We start from the raw sequence: 14,585 nt of genomic DNA, 5'->3' as shown, positions 1-14,585 counted from the left end.
GATCTAAATCATGGAAAGTATCTTCAGTGGCTATGATATAATTAAATTAGAAATCAATACCAGAAAGATGTCTGAGAAATCCCTCAACTTAAAACTTTCAAAACCTTTTCCTCCAGATAAAGATTTCAAGAGGAATTTAAAAAGTTTGAATTATAAAAAAATTAAAGTACCAAATTTCAAAATATGAGGAGCTAACAAACTGCTTATGTGGCTTTCTACAGCACTATATGCATATATTAGAAAGAAAAAAAAAGATCTACAATGAAGCTCCCAATTATAAAACCTAGAAGAAGACAAATTGAGTGTAGAGCACTTTTTCCTATGTGCATTGGCCATTTGGATGTGCTCTTTTATGATATATCATTCAAGTGTTCTGCTCATTTTTTTATTGGGTTGACTGTCCCTTACTTAGTCGTTCATAGGAATTCTCCAGATATTCAGGTGGACATATATACTGCAAATATCTTTTTTCACTCTGAATGCTGCCTTTTAAGTCATTTAATGATATCTTTCAATAAACAGTGGCTCTTGGTTTTAATATAACCTGGTTTATCAATTTTTAGTTTATATTTAATCTGTTTTAAGAAACCTTTGCCTACTACACAGACAAATAGATGTTCTCCTGTTTTCATCTAAAAGCTCTATGACTTAACATGGGGCTCCTGATGGCTCAGTCAGATAAGCATCCAACTCTCCATTTTGGCTCAGGTCATAATCTCAGGGTTGTGAAATCATGCCCCACATCGGGTTCTGCAATAGGTGTGAAGCTTAAGATTCTCTCTCTCTCTCTCCCTCTGTTCCTTCCCCCTCCTCTGTCTTTCCCTCCCCCCACCAAAATAAAAAATAGGATAAATAAAAGCTCCATCACTTAACCCTTCACAATTAGACCTGCAGTCATCTAGAATTGATTTCTGTGTATGGTTTGAGAATATGGTGTATTCCACTAATTAAAATAGTTTTCTTTTAAATTGAAGTTCTTGGAACTTTTAGTTATACAGTTGTATCATCTGCTATTTGGGTTGTTTCCATTTTTCATAATTATAGACAATGCTATAGTGAACATATATGCCCATATGTAAGATCTCTTTAGTGTTTTCAACTAGAAGTGGCTTTACTAGGTTTTTGAGTACATACTTCAGAAACAGAAAGAATATTTCAAATGTAACAAAAGTATGGAGAGTAATATAACCAACATTAATGTGCCAAACATTTGGGTTTAAAAACATTAATATTATGCCATATTTAATTCAAAGCTTTTATTTTTGTGAAAAAATAAAATATTCTGTAAATAATATTATCTCCTATAATAGTCCACCTTTCTTCCCTCCCCAGAAATAACCAGTTCCTTTAATTTGGTGTGTATATTTCTGTTTTGTGTTTTAATACTATATATGTATGTGTATAGTTACAGGTAACTATAGATAACTATAGATAACATATATATAGATACATATGTATGTATGTACACACACATATATCTACAAAAATATAGTACAATATATGGTTTAAAATTTTATATTTTAGAGAATATATACTATGACATATATGATATACTATTCAATTTCCTTCTTTTAACTCAACTTTTGCTTTTGAGGCCCTTCCATTTTGATAAATATAGATCTAATTTATTCATGTTAAGTGTAGTATAGTATCACATTATATTAATATATTACAATGCACTTTTATCAGCTATTAACAGATATTTAGACTACTTCTAATTCTTCACTATTACAAAAATACTGCAATACCTTATTCATGTATGCTAGTTCACTTTATTTAAAAAGGTCCCAAAAATCTATTTCAGAGTGAAATTTTTGTCTTAGGGTCCCCCCCCCCAATTGTAGCATTTATTAATGATGGAATTGTACTGGGAAACAATCACAACAACAAAAGGATAATTTTTTGAACTGAATAGTTTACTAAGTGAAACATTCCTTTGAAACATAACATGCAAAAGATTGTCAAATATGTCAGTATGGAAGCCCTTGGATTTATATATAGACATCTCAGCAGTGATTTGTACCAGTTCCAGTCCATTTCACATGAAGGTATTGATGTGTGTGTGTGTGTGTGTGTGTGTGTGTGTGTGTGTGTGTTTAGTACCTGCATCTTAGAACTAATGAGCCATATTTTAGCCAAGCATCTTAGAAATAGATTTGCTAACACTGAGATTATGAAGGAAAAGTTACATTTGGTCAATGGGTGAACACTTACCCTTAACTTTAAAGGAAGGTGATTAACACTTAAGCTTCTGAATACAGAAAGTCTATTCGAACTATGGTTTTTGGTAAAATTTCTTTTTGGTCCTTGGTGCCTTAATTTCTTCTCCCTGATTTTCAGGAAAAGACAGAGGTACAGGTACAACTGGTACTGAAGACCTTGATGGCAGGCGTCTTGTTTAGACCATTTTAACCAGTGATTGAGTTGTTTGGGAAGTAGTAGGCTTGGTTGAGAGTTCTTGGCACGGATTTAAAATGGAGATTTTGGGATTCCTAAAGTTATGTGAAGTTGCAATCAACTGTTTGGTGGTGAGTGAACTTTTTAGAAATGGTGGTCTAGAATTCCATTTATATTTATATGCCGGCATTGCTCTAATTCCATTTTGAAGCTTTTTGTTCAAGCTTGCGAGATCCAGAATTGCTTTCCCTTTTTTCATGACTTCCATCTATACAAGTCATCTTAAGACTCAAAGAGTCCAAAAGTTTTGGCTGTCTCACTTTGGGTATAGTTTTGGAGGAAGAGAGACGTTCAGTAGCTACTGGAGTACAGAAGGTAGTTTGTAGTCCAGGCCTCTCTTTTTGTACAGTCACATGTTGCAATCTTAACATTTCTAGTAAACGAGTTATCAAATGTTCAGTACAGCCTTCTGGAGGTTCCACTGTTGCTTTCCAATTCTCAGATTTTGAGAGGGCCAATTTGTGCAAGTCCAGAGTATTGAAGGGTGAAGGGAAAAAAATCAGGATATGGACACTTGGTTCCTCTGTGAAAGATTCCTCAACATTTTCTATTGTTTCTGGCTTTAACTATAGTCCATCCTTCTAAAATAGCTGAGCAAACTATCATTTGCTTTTTCATTTTCTGATAAATCACTTTCATCTGTTAGGTTTTCTTCCACACAGCAGTTTGTTTATTTCAAATTCCAATTTGTAGCAGATCAAGTTTCACCACTATTATTTTTTTTACGCTTGAACATAAATTCATATAAGGCTCATATCTGTCCTTAAAAAAGTCTCTATTAGCACAGGGCCAGCAGACTTATTTCGCCTAGCAGAAGCAGACTACTCTCTAGCTCCATTCACATCATTGCAAATGGCAAGATTTCATCCTTTTTTATGGCTGAAATATTCCAGTGTGTGTGTGTGTGTGTGTGTGTGTGTGTGTGTGTGTGCGTATCCCACCTTCTTTATCAATTCATCTATTGATGGACACCTGTGTTGCTTCCATATCTTGGCTATTTTAAATAATGCTGTAATAAACATAGGGGTGCATGTATCCCTTTGAATTAGTATTCTGATATTTTTTGGAAAAGTACCCAGTAGTGGGATTAATGCATCACAAGGTAATTCTATTTTTAAATTTTGAGGAACCTCCATACCATTTCCACAGTGGCTGCACCAGTTTGGATTCCCACTAACAGTGCACAAGGGTTCCTTTTTCTCCACATTATTACCAAAAAATGTTGTTTCTTGTGTTTGGATTTTAGCCATTCTGACAGGTGTGAGGTGGTATCTCATTGTACTATTGATTTGCATTTCCCTGATGATGAATGATGCTGAGCATCTTCTCACAGGTCTGTCACCCATCTGGATGTCTTCTTTGGAGAAATGTCTGTTCATATCCTCTGCTCAGTTTTTAAGTGGGTTGTATTTTGGGTATTCAATTTTATCAGTTCTTTATATATTTCAGATACCATCAGATAGGTCATTTGCAAGTATCTTCTGCCATTCAGTAAGTTGCCTTTTAGTTGTGTTGATTGTTTCCTTTGCTGTGCAGAAGCTTTTTATGTTGATATAGTCTCAGTAGTATTTTTGCTTTTGTTTCCTTTGCCTCAGGAGACATACCTAGAAAAATGTTGCTACGGCTGATGTCAGAGAAATTACTGCTTGTGCTCTTTTCTAGGATTTTTTGGTTTCAGGTCTCACATTTAGGTCCTTAATCCATTTTGAGTTTATTTTTGTATATGGTGTGAGAAATTGGTCCAGTTTCATTCTTTTGCATGTAGCTCTCCAGTTTTCCCAACACAATTTATTGAAGAGATGGTCATTTTCCATTGAATATTCATTCCACCTTTGTTGAAGATTAACTGACCATATAACTATGGGTTTATTTCTGGGTTTTTCTATTCTGTTCCATTGATCTATGTGTCTATTCTTTTTTTTTTTTTTTAAGTAATGTCTATGCCCAACACAAGGCTCAAACTTAAGACTCCAAGATCAAAAGTCACATGATCTACTGACTGAGCCAGCCAGCAGGTACCCCAATCTATGTGTCTATTTTTGTGCCAGTACCATACTGTTTGATTACTCCAGCTTTGTAATAACTTCAAGTCTGGGATTGTGATACTTCCAGTTTTGTTTTTTAAAGAAAAGATGTTTTAAAATAGACTTTAGTATAAATAGACTTACAGAAAGTAATTTTTCTTTCTTCAGAAAAAAATCAAATTATCATTCAGTAAACACTTAAGATATGCTACATAATTCTTTAAGTAAACACTATGTAATTCTTTAAGTAATTTAAAAAATTTTATATATATTGAACCTAAAATATATGAAAACACATTAAGGCAGCAATTAAATTAAAAATACTATATGCATGATGCTATGACCTGAGTGTTTGTGTTCCCCTAAAATTCATGTTGAAATCCTAACCTCCAAAGTCGGTGACGGTAGGAGGCTGGACCTATGGGATGTTCTTAGGTCACGTGGATGAAATCCTCATGAATGGGATCAGTGCCCTTAAAAAAGAGATCTCATAGAGCTCTGTGGCCCCTTCTGTCATATGAAGATAAGACAAGACATCTGCAACACAAAAGAAGGCCCTCACCAGACCATGCTGGCACCCTGATCTCAGACTTTCAGCCTCCAGCACTGTGACAATAAATTTCTGTTACTTATAAGCTACCCTGTCTGTGGTATTTTGTTATAGGAGCCTGAACAGACTAAGACAGATGACCTCAAAAACCAAATACCATATGTATATGGTCTCAAGTATATGAAAACAACTTATTAACATTGAAAGTTAATCTCAAGAGTTAGAAAATAAAACTCCAAAATATACTTGCCATTTACTTTAGTGAATTATCTCCCAATAGTTACAAAATATTTTTTCTTAACTAACAGTCTTGTTAACTGTACAGTAAAATAAAATGAAAATACAAGAAAAATATAATCACTGAAAGGTGATTATAACTATCAGTGGATGAATGGGTGAACAAAATGTGGTATATACATACAACAGAGTATTATTCAGCCTTAAAAGGAAAGAAATTGTGACACATGCTACAACATGCAAAAACTTGGAAGACATGACAAATGCAATAAACCAGACACAAAAGGAAAAATACTGTATGATTCCATTTATACAGGATGCCAAGAATCAGCAAATTCACAGGGCAAAAGGATAAAAAGACAAGAGCTGAGAGAAGGGGGAATGGGGAGCTATTATTTAATGGGGACACAGTTTCATCTTGAGAATAGGAAAAGTTCTAAATATGGATGGTAGTGATGGTAGGACAAAAATGTGAGCATATTTAATGGTACTAATCTCTATGCCTAAAAATGGTTACAAAGGTAAATTTCATGTTATGTAAATTTTACCACAATAAAAAGTATATATCCTCCAAAAAGGTTGATAACACCACAAACAAAGGTATAAACTATTTCTATATTTTAGCCAGATGGGAGGGAAGGAAAGACAAAGAAGAAAAATGGAAAGAATCAGGGAAAATGGAAAAATGGGAAAGCATAGCAGAGCTTTATCTTCATATCAATCAAAGACTGTAATTATATATTTGTGTGTTTATTGATTATTATTTGTGTTCTCCAATAAGCCGAAGGCCTCTGAGGCTGGAGCATGTGTGTTCTGCTCAATATTTTACTTTCAGCGTCCAGTGTATTTACTGAAATAACGAGTGAAAGCACAATACAAGGGGTCACACAGATTCAGTGCTATGTAACTAATATTATAAAACCCTATAGTTTAAAAGCCTTTTTTCCCCACATATTATTTACTAGCTATAATAGTTTACTTGCTTCCAGGTCCTGGTACTTTAACAGAATCATGAGTGCATTCTAAAAGCCTATCTAGAGGCCTCAGGTTCCATCACACCTGAAACATTCTTGAGATAGAAAAGAAGAGGATGAGGGACCCTAGGCTATGGGGCTCTAATTCAGCAATGAATTAGGTTTCATGCTGATCTTGTTCTGAAACTTCTCACTCTTACTTACGAAGACTTAATAGGTAGATGAGTTTACTTCCTATGTCTCCAGTATCAGTGGCTGAATTTCTTGTCTCTGATTTTCAGTTTTAAAGTAAGTGAGACTCAAAACCCATTACCATATAGCCTTGAAATCCATTGCCTTTCAACAGACACTGATAACATGTACAACCTTTGATTACACTAATATCCCAGAACTCATATTCTCATTTGCACTTGGCTTATGATAGCCTGTAGTGTTTCATGTTGGATTGGTTTCTCAAGGACTGATACATTTAAATTCTTATCTTATGAATTCATCACATTATAACTCTTCCACGTGATCATATAGCCTCTTCTTCAGAGCTATAAAAAAAAGTATGTGGGACAACTGGATATTCACATGTAAAAGAGGTAAGCTGTACCCCTACTTCACAAGAAATTTAAAAAAATTAACTAAAAATGGACCAAAGATCTAAATAGGAGTTATAACCACAAAACACTTAGAAGAAAACATGGGGGTAAATCTTTATGACCTTGGATTTGGTGATGGCTATAAGGGCATAACACCCAAAAGCATAAGGAAAAAAGAAAAATGAAAAAAACAGATAAATTGAACTTCATAAAATTAAAAACTTTTGTTCATCAAAGGAAACTATTAAGAAATAAAAAGATCACCTACAGAATGGGAGAAAATATTTGCAAATGTCTAGTAACCACAATATGCAAAGAACTCTTATAACTCAAAATCAAAAAGAGAACCCAATTTTTTAAAACAGCAAAGACTTGAATATTTATCCAAAGAAACACAAATGTCAAATAAACATATGCAAAGATGCTCATTAGTCATTAAGAAAACACAAATCAATACCAAAATGAAATACCACTTCATATATTTAATAATTTAAAAATATTTTTTAAAGTAATAATTTTTTTTAAAAAAGAAAAAAATACTGAGTGTTAATAAGGATGTGGGGCAAGTGGAATCTTTGTAGATAGCGGTGAGAATATAGAATGATGTAGCCACTATGAACACAGTTTAGCAGTTCCTCACAAAGTTAAACATAGGCTTACCATATGACCCAGCAATTCTGCTCACAGGTATATATCCCAAAGAATTGAAAACAAGTATTCAAATAAATACTTGTACATAAATGTTCATAGTGGCACTATTCACAATAGCCTAAAAGTAGAAGCAACCCAAACAGCCGTCAATAAATGAATGAATAAATTGAATATACATACAGTGGGCTATTATTCAGCTGTAAAAAGGATGACATATTGATACATACTACAATGTGAATGACTCTCGAAAACCTTATGCTAAGTGAAAGAAGCCAAATGCAAAAGGTCACATATTGTATGATTCTATTTATATAAAATATTCAGACTTGGTAAATTAATATGGATAGAAAGCAGATTAGTGATTGTGAGGAGCTAGAGGAAGGAGGAAATGGGGAGATTGGAAGTGACTGCTTATTGGGTATGGGGTCTCTTTTGGGGGTAATGAAAATGCTTTGGATTAGATAAAGGTCATGGCTACACAACATTGTAAATACACTAAACGTCACTAAATTGTATGCTTTAAAATAAAACTAACGTGGAACACCTAGGTGGTTCAGTCAGTTAAGCTTTTGACCTTTGGTTTTGGCTCTGGTCCTGATTTCAGGGTTGTGAGGCTGAGTCCTGTGTTGGGCTCCACACTGGTCCCTCTCCCTCCCTCTCTGTCCTCCCCCCCAACTCACACATGCACTCTCTCTCAAATGAAATATAAAATCTTTAAAAATAATTATAATAATAAAATATTCTCTCCTTCCTCTGTCCCTCCCCACTCACTCTCTCTTCCTGTCTCTCTTTAAAAAAATAAAATAAAACTAATGTGTAATTCATACAATGCTGATGGTTATCCAAAAATACATTTGTTTGCAAAATATGTCTTGATTTAGCAGACATTTTCTAGAGAATTTTATTTCCAACTCATTTTAGAGAAATTCAGTTACTAAAATCCTCATTTCTACATATGGAAAAATAATATTTGTGCTTAGGAAAACAGGGAGTCTTGATTTGCCATACCAAAAAAAAAAAAAAAACAAACTGAGTTTCCTACCATAGTATTTTGATTTTAGCTCCTTAAAAATTATTATTTGAATTTTATAAAATATTCTTTGAAATCATATCCTGCATATATTTAATGTTTAACCCAAGAAAGAAGAAGGTATTCCTTCTTGGGCAATGCTACTGACCTATAGCTTGTCTACTTTTTATCATTAAGGAAAAATGATCAAAAGATCATTGAATCAAAGAAGACTTTAGTTATGATATACTGTGTTAAAATTCCCTGCTTCTATAAAATAAAACTGAATTTTTAAATTATGAATTCTAAACCCCTTTACTATTGACCCCAACTCTAACTACCTTCATTGACAAATTCACCAACCAGGATTCTCAGCATGAAGTAGGAAAAGCATCAGTAATTCTTTGCAAATATTTTGTATTCTCATACTGATTTTCAGGTAAGGAACAAAAGTGAAACAGAAATGATAAGAAGGGGGCTAAGATGTTCAATTGTGCTATATAAATAATTTAGTTTTTATTTTGAAAGCAATGGAAAGATGCTAAAGGTTTTTAAACAGGGGAGAGGTATGTTCATTTATGTATTTTTTAAAAATCACTCTGTAGCAGAAGGGGGAAAATGGATTCGAGGGGATAAGAGTGGATGTAGGGAGATTTTATGAGTTTATTCTACTAGAGCAAGAAAGATATGATAGTAGTTTGGACAAGGACATTGATAGTAAGAATGGAAAGAAATAGATATATTTTAGAGATATTTGTGATATGGAATCATTAAGACTATTGTAAGGAGGTAAGACAGAGGGATGAATCAGTTATAACCCTCTAGGTTTCAGGTTTGGGCAAATGGACAAATCATAATGCCATTTTCCCTGCTTTATGCCACTACTATTCCCTTATTTCTGCTCTTATCACACTGCTGCTCTTTTCCCTGCTAAGCTACATGAAGTCCTGATTTAAAAAAAAAAGGGTGGCATATTATTTCTCTTTGTTTACCTGTACCTAGCAGAGTGCTCAGATGCAGTATTTTTTATAGGCCATGCATTAGTATAAAAAGAACAAAAGTACCACCCACTGTAAGTTCCTGATTTATTTAGCCAGAGATACAGATAAACATGCAATGCATGTCAGCACACCTTCCCTTGACTTCGTGGGTTTCTAGCAAGGACATGCTGGATTTATAATATAAGAAAAGCTTAATATGCTGTGGCACCGGAGTCTCTTTTTATAGTTTTATATCACTATTGAGAAATAATGTACACAAATATTTTTACACTAATGTCTTTATTCAGGAAAATGTTAATTTATTCACTTAGGAGAATGTTAACCTCACTTTGTTGGTTCATATATCTAACTTAGTGACGATAAGGCAACCAACATCCTCAACTAAGTGGAAAAGCTGAGTGAGCCTGGCCTTTCTGAAAGCTTTCCTTGACTCTTACCATCTAGCAGCCCAAAGAATGGTTTTACCTCACTGGCACATGGCAGATGGCCCTAAAATAAATCTCATTAGAGTCTGAAATTGTTCTTCATCAATACACCACTGTATATTCAGTCCCTAGCTTAATGCCTGGCTCTGAACTATATTGTTTAAATGGTGAATGAATGAAAAAATATATGAATATTTGTTAGATAAATACTAAGTTGAACAGGCCAATTCATCAGTTCATAGATTGTGAAGTTCTTGGTCTTTTGTTAAAATATCACTGATATAATAAGCAGATGTATATCTGAATTACTATAGGAACTATATTCCATACAAATTTCTCAAGTCCTCACATTCTCACATAGTAAAGCAGCAACATAATCCTGAGCATACTCGATGGTAGAAACACCACAGTATAGGTTGGTGGCAGCATCACTTCCTTTAACATATTTTGTAAACTGACTTAGAATTGCCACACAATTTTTTAGTAGGAGCTTGAAAAGTTAACTCAACATTAATTACTGGATTTGGAAGTACTAGTTTAAAGTAGTTTAGTAGTACATCTTCTTTTACACATATCTTCTTTTATATAGTCTAGCCTTTTTTAAAAATTTAAATTCAGTTAGCCAACATCATTAGTTTCTGATGTAGTGTTCAGTGATTCATCAGTTGCATATAACACCCAGTGCTCATCAGATCATGTGTCCTCCTTAATGCCCATCACCCAATTACCCACCCCTCCACCTACCTCCCCTTCAGCAACCCTCAGTTTGTTTCCCAGAATCAAGAGTCTCTCATAGTTTGTTTCCCTCTCTGATTTCTTCCCATTCAGTTTTCCCTCCTTTCCCTATGATCCTCTTTGTGCTGTTTATATTCCATATATGAGTGAAATCATATGATAACTGTCTTTCTCTGATTGACTTATTTTACTTATCATAATTCCCTCCAGTTCCATCCATGTCAATGTAAATGGTGGGTATTCATCCGATCTGATGGCTGAGTAATACTCCACTGTATATATGACCATATCCATATCCATATCCATTCATTTGTCGATGGACATCGGGGCTCTGTCCATAGTTTGGCTATTGTGAACATTGCTGCTATGAACATTGGGGTGCAGGTGCCCCTTCTTTCACTTCTGTATCTTTGAGGTAAATACCTAGTAATGCAATTGCTAGGTCATAGGATAACTCTATTTTTAACTTCTTGAGGAACCTCCACACTGTTTTCCAGAGTGGCTGTACCAGCTTTTATATATTCTAGCCTTAAATAGTCAGAATTAAGTATTAAACAAGATGCCAGGGATGCCTGGGTGGTTCAGCCAGTTAAATGGTCAACTTGTGATTTCAGCTCAGGTCATGATCTCAGGGTCCTGGGTTCAAGCCCTGCATCGGGCTCCATGCTCATCATGGAGTCTGCTTGTCTCTTTCCCTTTGCTCCTCCTCCTCTCTCTCAAATAAATAAAACCTTTTTAAAACAATAAAAAAATAAAGCAGATGCCAATGTATGACACAAAAATAAGACCAGGTGGTCCATAGAAAAACAAGTTAGAACTTCTAGTTCCATGTTTTCACCTATTCATCCCATTAATTAAATATAAAACCCTGAACATGATACATAAAACAAGTGTAAGAGACTCTGAAAGGCAGGGAGAAGAAGAAGGATACAAAAGGGACCATAGGAATAGAAGAACAACCCGCAGTGATAAATTCCCTGGCTTTCTTCTTTTCTCTTAAATATCTCAAAGTAGGTACTGGAGAAATCCACAACCCAGAAATGCCAATGGACACAAACAAACAAAAAATCTCAAGGAAATTCTGCTCTCCCTAGCCAAAGAACTGAGAAATGGGCAAACTGGCAGGACAGAAATCTTAATTGACAATACCCACTCTACACAAGCCATATACCACCGGGTAAAAGGAAAGGGAAAAAAAAAAGAAGAAGCTGCCGCCTTGCTATCTCTGTCAATAAAGGTCAAATGTGAAGCCTGGTCTTCCACCCTCATCAAGTAGTAGTGAGGCACCCCTTCACACACCCTTTAATGCAGAGTCAGTGAGGGTCAAGTTAGGAGCTAAGACTTCTATCCCTTCCTGGCAGTAATGACCTGACCTTCTCCCTTACGTATGACGCCATCAGAGATCTGTTAAGATAAAAGATTTAAATAAGATCCAATGTTTCAAAACACAATAACCCCAATGTCCAAGAGACAACTGAAAATCACTTATCATACCAAAAACATAGAAAATCTCAACTTGAAGGAGAAATTGTAATTAAAATATGCCACCACCCAGATAATAATGCACATGTCAGAATTACTTGAGAAGGATTTTATCTTACTTTTTTTTTTTAAAGTAATCTGCCCAATGTGAGGCTCAAAATCACAACCCTGAGATCAAGAGTTGCAAGCTATACCAACTGAGCCAGCCAGGCGCCCCTTAACAAAGATTTTAAAGTAGCCATGATTAAAATGTTCCAATGAACAATTATGAATGATCTTGAAACAAATAAAACAGGAAGTCTCAGCAAATAAATAGGTGTTATAAAGAAAAATCAAATGAAAATTTCAGAACTGAAAATTATAAAAACCAAAATAAAAAACTCAGTGCATGCTTCAACAGCAAGGATGACAGATGAAAGAGGAAAGAATCAGTGAACCTGAAGACAGAACAATAGAAATTACCCAGTTTTAACAATAGAGATAAAACAAGCTAAAAAAATAAAACGAACAGAACCTCAGGGACCTGTAGGACAATACTAAAAAAAATCTAACAGTCATGAAAACAGAGTTTCAGAATGAGAGGAACAAGGAATGTGGGGCTGAAAAAAGTATTTAAAAAAATAATGACCAAAATTTCCTCAATTTGAAAAAAGAGCATAAACCGAGAGTTTCAAGAAGCTTAGAGAATCTCAAACAACATAAACCAAAAGAAATCCATGCCAAGACATATCAAAATTAAACTTCTGAAAAGTAGAGACAAATGAAAATGATGGAATGCTAAAGAGAAGGATGCATTCCTTTTATGGGAACAACAATTCAAATAACAATGTATTTTTCATCAGAAACCACAGAAATGGAATATTTTTCAAGTTCTAAAGAAAAAAGCTGCTAACCTAGAATTCTCTAATCAGTGAAAACATCCTTCTGGAATGAAGCTGAAATGAAGACATTTTAAATAAAGGATATTTAGAGGATTTGTTCCTAACCAACTTACCCTAAACAAAAGTCTAAAGAAAAGCTCTTCAAACAGAAAGAAAATGACTTTAAAAAAAAAAGAAGAGTGAGGGAGAACTTCAAAGGTCAGAAGTGAAGAAATAACAGTGGAAAGATTAAGAATATCCTTCTTTGGAGTTTTAAAATTATGTTTGACAGCTGAAGCAAAAATTATAACATCATCTAATGAATTTCTCAGTGTTCAAACCAGTAAATCTATAGACACAAAGTAGCTTACTGGTCATCTAAGGAAGGAAGGGTGGTAGTGGTGGTGGCAGAATTAGGCTAAGTGGTGCGGGGCTTGGGTGAGGGGATAAATGAAAATGTTCTAAAATTTAATGCGATGATGGACATATAACTCTTTGAATATATTAAAACCCAATGAATTATTCACTTTATATGATGAATTATATTTCAATAAAGCTAATAAAAATTGTCAGACAATTTCTGGACAAATCTATAAATAATTTTTAAGATAAGAGACTATTAGCAGCATCAGATTTTAGCACTAATATAGTGTACTTTAAGAGGTAACTGGAAGTACACATATAATCTGATATATCATTTTTATCATTACACGGAAAAGGTGTAATCTAAAGTTACATGTGTTATCATGTAATATATAAAGTAAGATTCAGATTTATAGCTAAAAAAACTCAATGGTATTTGATTACAATATGCCACATGACGCTAGTCATCTCAAAGACATCAGGCTTTCAAAAAGAATTGCATGGTGTGGATGTCGAAAATTAGCTCTAAATGAAGAAATAGTTAAGTAGCAAAAGAGCTAATTATGTTGGTCTAACTCCTTTATATTTAAAAAAAAAAAAAAGAAATGCATTCTTTCTTTGCCAAGCTGAATATAATAGCCTGTGAATTATAAGATCAAGGAAGAAAACTGTATGTTTTCTAAAATATGAGTATCCTTCATCAAGTTTTATACTTAGGGCAGCTAAAAGACCTATGTGGAGGGATCAGCATTAAGCCCAAAGGACAGGCAGTGCACAGCAAGAAAGAAAGCAATTCCCTCGTGTCTTCTGCAGGTCACTACCAAGGACCATGTTAGCAGATCCATACCAGACCCTTAACAGGCAGTTCTGCTGCTACCAGTAATTAGCTTGGACAGCTCTGGCTCCAAGAGTAGCAGCAAGGCTACACCATAATGAGCTCAGCTGGGATTAGCAGGACAGGGCAGGGAACCAAGAGAGCTCAGGCATTCTGCATTGCGTATGTATCTAGGAGATCAAACAAGGATGGCTGGCTAGGTTATCCCCTCTCCACCTCATTCCAAAAATGAAGCACGGCAGTGTCTAAAATACAGGCTAATGAAGAGCGACACCTCCAACAGATGAGAGCCACATTAATTAACACAATCCCTAGATCATATTATACAGTTTCGGCAGAGCTAGCAAATGTGCAACTTGTTATTGTATTATACGTATATATATATTTAAAAAGAT

The 14,585-nt window shown here is 34.6% G+C and overlaps 1 protein-coding gene and 1 pseudogene across 4 annotated transcripts in view; both read right to left on the bottom strand.

Moving 5' to 3' along the window:
• Positions 1 to 14,585, bottom strand: part of CNTLN (centlein) — a 290,333-nt gene that overhangs the window by 111,415 nt on the left and 164,333 nt on the right. The window lies entirely within an intron of this gene.
• Positions 1,837 to 14,186, bottom strand: LOC105238295 (annotated as a pseudogene).

This window comes from Ailuropoda melanoleuca, chromosome 7 (genome assembly GCF_002007445.2).
Source record: "Ailuropoda melanoleuca isolate Jingjing chromosome 7, ASM200744v2, whole genome shotgun sequence".
Classification (NCBI taxonomy): Eukaryota; Metazoa; Chordata; class Mammalia; order Carnivora; family Ursidae; genus Ailuropoda; species Ailuropoda melanoleuca.
Note: the sequence above shows the minus strand (reverse complement) of the source record. Positions and strands in the feature narration are given on the sequence as shown.